Here is a 6,054-nt window from a genome sequence, read left to right as displayed (position 1 = left end):
GTTTGTAATTTTATTGAAACTTAGACGTATTATGGGTTTACTAATATTTATCATACAAAAATTACTAGATTTTATTTAAACCTCGTCTTTTTAAATGGGTAACTTTCAACAACTAATTTCAAAAATTAGAATACCACTGATCTGAAATTAGTTTTAATAATCTCTGGCATAAATTAAAGAAAATAGTATATGGAACCAAGTTTCTCGAATCAAAAATATAAACATTAATGTAAGCAACAATTCGTTGGAGGTGGCTTCAACCTCGCAGGATGGATATGAAGGCGTGACCGAGGTGAATTTATCTATAAATAATAAAATTGAAAACTAACTAAAATTAACTGGATACCACCAAATATAGAGGTTGGTTAATCAATGCTTTTGCAAATACGAAAAATTTAACGAAAATATCCCTAAATAATTGTAACATACAGAAGCTGCCGGCAAATTTGTTCAAAGGCTCAACAAACTTACAAGATGTGAAACTGGACAACAACTAGCTGTCGGCAATTCCTAACAAGTTCTTCGATTCATTAAGCAAAATGAAAAAATTAAGGCTGGATCACAACAACATACAAATGTTACCAATCGATATTTTCGAGCCTCTTGAATCACTGAAGGAATTAAATTTGGGACACAATTATCTAACTGTAATAAACGCAAAGTTATTTTATAAACTTGACAATTTAATGAAATTGAACTTATGGAAGAACCAAATTGAGAATATAGATGGTGCCTTGTTAAATTTGAAACTTGAGGAGCTTGAATTGTCTGACAATAAAATAGCAACGATTGAATTCAAATTTAACAATTTAATTGGCTTAAAGTACCTTAATTTGAGTAGGAATATGTTGGAAAGTGATATCATTCCGAATACCATACACAAAATAGAACATATTGCTATGTCATTCAATAGGAGTAGAAAACGTTTCGGTGAGTACAATATTATTTATGTTTGGATTTATCTGATTAATAATTTTATTTTCCATTTTCAGTTGATGGCTTTATCCAATGTCAATGCCAATAGATTTACTGTAAACCTATTAAATAATGAAATTTCGAAGATTGACAGCATAATTTATGCCCATTCAGATGACGATAAGCAAGAAATAACACTTTTCTTGGACAACAACCCAATTGATTGTGATTGTTACAATTACAATTTTATAAAGAACTATCCGGATGTTAGAAATGTAAACAAGAAATTCTACACACTATTACACACTATTAAGTGTCCAATGAGTAACTTGTTGGCTTAGGAGTGCACATGTACAGAGAGTTGCGACTGTTTTTGGAAACCACAGAACAATAGGTTTGGAATGGTCTGTTCCAACAGGAATCTCACCCAAGTACCTACATTTGTCGCCCCTTTGAATTGTAGTATATGGAACCAAGTTTATCGCATTAAAAATATAGAGATTAATTTGAGCAACAATTCGTTGAAGGAGGCTCCAAATTCGCAGGATGGATATGAAGGTGTGACCGAGATGAATTTATCTAAAAATAAAATTGGAAACATTAACTGGGTACCTCCTCACATACAGGTCGGTTAATCAATTATTGTTTGCTAAATGTATTGCTATAATAAACTATGTTATTTAATTTCAGAAATTATACTTAAGCCACAACCATTTAACATCGATGAATGACACGATTTTGGACAAACTAAATGGTTCAATAAAATATTTGTCACTTGATAGGAATCGTTGGACGTGTGACTATTCTGCTTTAAAACTTCAACACTTTTTAATACATAACGCTAAACAGGTAAGTAAAAAATATAATAATATTGAAGACAAATAATTTTATTAATATTGTGTTTTAGGTTGGAGGATCCCACGTTTACTGTAAAGTCAGTAATGTAAAAATCATACAAAATTCTGAACTTTGCAACTACACAACCTTAATTGTATTGACTTCAACTCCAATCGTGATCATAATTCTCTTCATTGCATGTGGATTGGCAATGTATTATAAATGGCAGGAGGAAATCAAAGTTTGATTGTACAGCAAAAACTTGTGCTTGTGGTGGGCTACTGAAGAAGAACTGGATAAAAACAAACGTTACGAATTAAAAACTCTGATTCTTTTTTTAGCATCGCATACATAATGCCTACAAGGTGTGTGTCCATTAAAGAGATTTTGTAGTTGTTGCACACATTGAGGAACAAATTACGACCACATTTATCAACTCCAGAAGAACCATATCGGTCCTGACGGAAAACTTCATCGAGAGTTGTTGGGCTAAAATGGAATTCCGCACAGCCCATTCAATAGCATTGTCTGAGGGCACATCACGTGTTATTATAATTATATATGGTGATGTGGAAGAATCAAAATTTCCCAGTGAAATTAAAGCCTATCTTCGCACCAATACATATGTGAAATGGGGAGATCCCTGGTTCTGGCAAAAGTTGGCCTATGCCATGCGGCATAAAAAATTGTATAACGTTGTGCACAATACCAAAGTATTACCTATCTGACCAATTACATAAATTTTATTCAAAATATTTTGTAAATAGTTTTAGAGTATAAGTTGATTTGATGTGTAAATAATAAGTGACTGTATGTGTTATAAAGTATATATTATTTTATTATTTCATCAATCTTTAAAAAAATTCATGAAAAGTGGTAACAGTGTTGTATATACATTAAAGTGGTCTTTCCAAACAAAATTTCTTACGAAAATAAAATGGGGAAAATTTATTTCTCAAACCATAATGCTCCCGCCACGATGTTTAACCGTGAGAATTTGGTATTTAATATGGCATCACTGTCCCACTGGTCGTCTCACAAATGTTTTACCATCCAACTCAAACAAGATAAGTACACTTTCGCTACTCCAAAGTGTAGTGTTCCATTTTTCCTAAATCCGTAACATGGGATTTTTTTAACTGCAACTCGGCCATCAGTAAGGCGATTTCTCATTATTCTGCTACTAACATCACATGTTATCATAATTATATATGGTGGTGTGGAAGAATCAAAATTACCAAGTGAAATTAAAGCCTATTTTCGCACCAATACATATGTGAAATGGTGAGATCTCTGATTCTGGCAAATGTTGGCTTATGCCATGCCGCATAAAAAATTGTGTAACATTGTTCACAACATCAAAGTATTACCTAGCTGACTAATTACTTAAATTTTATTGAAAATATTTTGTAAATTGTAATTATATATATTTCAAAGTTGTTGTAATTATATATATTGTTTTATTATTTCAACCACCTATAATTCTAATAAGAAGAATATTCAAATTCGTCTTCAAGCATCCTTAGAAAAAGTGGTAACGATGTTGTTTTTACATGACGATGGTTCTTATCTGAAGTGTTTTCGAATTTCTTTGCTCTCAGAGGTAAATGGAATAACATGGAAGAAATTTTTTTCGTTCTTTAAAATTTTGTTACTCCGGGACAAATAAATATAAAATAATGAAATATACATATTTTTATAGAGAATTTTATAAATATATTTGATAATATTGATAATATTAATAAATAATATTATAAAATATTAAACTTTGAGTTCAATTTTACCTTCCCATCTATATTGAAAACTGCCAAAATGATCCCAATAATCAATATACATCTTTCTCTATATTAAGTAATCTCTATAAAATATTTGAGCAGGTGTTAATTCTGTCATTTACCAATGTGTGATAAAATTATTCTTAATCAGCACAGTTTTATGTTAGGCAGGTTCACCACCACTAATTTATTATGTATGACTCAAGATATAAGTTCGACAATAGATCTGAAGTCATATTATTATTATGTCGAGAGTATTGTACAAGCCCTTACTCTACAAAGTGGTATTGACACTACAATGGTGTGAGAGTAACAATCTCCAGCTAAATGTAAAGACATATTTTATTATAAGGTACACCAAACGTAAATTAGCAGACAAATTTTTATACAACATAAATGGATGCGTGCTGGTGAGAAAGGATTGCTGTAAAGATCTGGGCGTTTTATTTGGCAGCGGCCTGTCTGGAATCCTATTTACACTTGCCATCATATTACCCTGGAATCTATTCAACGGCGATACGTGCCACATCATCATCATAACAACCCTTTTACAACAACAGTCACTCCGAATTAACAAGAACAACTCATTAAAACCATAAACCCATTATACCCATTATGCCCATGCCGACAAAGGCCATAAACCTTCCCAAATAGCCGGGCAGTGCATTTCCAAGACCGTAAAACTCGTGACGTCATCTGACTGCCTAAACGGATGGGTATTTCTACTCATTGGTCTTACTAATGCAGGATTATTTTTAACTTCCGTTTTATTTGTTCAATATTCAATTTATGGTTATATATACTTATAATTAGAGGCATTATTATTTATTGACAAAATTGTAGATGTGGGATAAAACTAAAAATTATCGATCTAAAAGATATTGATATATGAGTGACTGCATCTGTAGAGAAAAGGTGGACGAGAATCGCATCGTATCCAATAATCAATCTGACAGAATTACCCTGATTATTCTTCTTATTCTTAATTGAGCGTCAATAGTGTCGACGAGTATTTTTTACACTTTTTTTTATTTGTTTCCATATAATGTGAGCAAAAAACTGCTCACATATGTGTGAGTGATGGAATATAGGCAACCATTTTGTCAAATGATTAAATAATTTTTGAAATCTGTAACTATATTTGTTATTTATACCTTATCAAAATTATTCATAAAGAATATTCGGCCTCTTTGCTAATTTAAAATTTTTAAATACTTTCGAGGTGTGGCTCTTAAGGTTACCATTCGTACTTATGGTGTTATCTTTAATTAGCGGATATAAAGCCGCACTATTAAAATTTATTTTTGAATTCGTCCTTAACACGTCACATAAAATTATTATCAACCACTAGAAATTAAACAATTTGCAAATAAGCACGCAATCTACTTTTATTCATTATCTAAATTAAATTTACTATGTTTTTGACAAAATAAAGTATTTGACGTGAACGTTAAATAAATTGGTAAAATGAAAATAAATCTTATTTTTAAGAAGTTCTTGGTATGATTCAAGTTCATCTTAGTAATAATGGTATGCCATACATAATATGCCATACATTACAATTATAACTCTCAGCATGTGAAACTTCGTTATACATAAACTAAATGTTATTATAGATATTTAGATTTTATTAGGCCTGTCCTGCATGAAAGCAGCATACTTTTGATAGTGTATCAGTGAGCAACAGCTATACAAAAAGACTCACGTGACTGTAAATTATTAGATTATATAAATTCATATTTATATGAATATATTAGTGTAATAAAAATTGTAGTTAAATATCTACATATGTCGCTCCTTTGAATGTAAATATGGAATCAAATTTACCATGTCAAAAATAGAAATAAGAAAAGAGCTTACTTACAATTTCTATACTTATTCAAATTCGTTTAAGTACAGATTCAAGTTGAAATTGAAGGTACCTTCTTAGTAAATACAGGTAAATAAGGAATATGCAGTGTTTCTAACAAATTCCTGCTTAAATTTAGATACTTCAACCCTATTACATATAATACCATAGTCCCAAAAATTCAATTAAATTATGGTATCATCATTCATCAACGTTATTATTGAACATTTGACAATTTAATTTGATGCCATAAATTAAAACAAAATTCTTGTAACATCCACATGTTCTAAACTTAGAGACGAAATAAAGAGACAGATAAATTAAGAATAACTTTGAGTCTTATAAGTAACTTCTCTTGTTGTCATTGTTCGCTGCATCGTTTGTGGAATAGCAATATATTTTGGAAAGTTGTATGCAAAATATACCTGTAACAATAATTACGAAAATAATAAATAGTAATTCCCTAAATAATACAAAATTCCAATATTTTTGTATTAAAATATATTTAGTATTTCATTATGTACCTATAAATTTTAAGATGGAAGTTGACATCTTGAAATTAAATTAAAAACATGTATTAATTATTATAAATCTATAACATTGACTAGTCAGAGATCAATAAAGTATTTTATTATACAAATTCGCATTAACAACTAATTTAATTTTGCACGCAATGTT

This window comes from Aethina tumida, chromosome 3 (genome assembly GCF_024364675.1).
Source record: "Aethina tumida isolate Nest 87 chromosome 3, icAetTumi1.1, whole genome shotgun sequence".
In the NCBI taxonomy this organism is placed as follows: Eukaryota; Metazoa; Arthropoda; class Insecta; order Coleoptera; family Nitidulidae; genus Aethina; species Aethina tumida.
The sequence above is the reverse complement of the archived record's forward strand: the minus strand, read 5'-3'. Positions refer to the sequence as shown.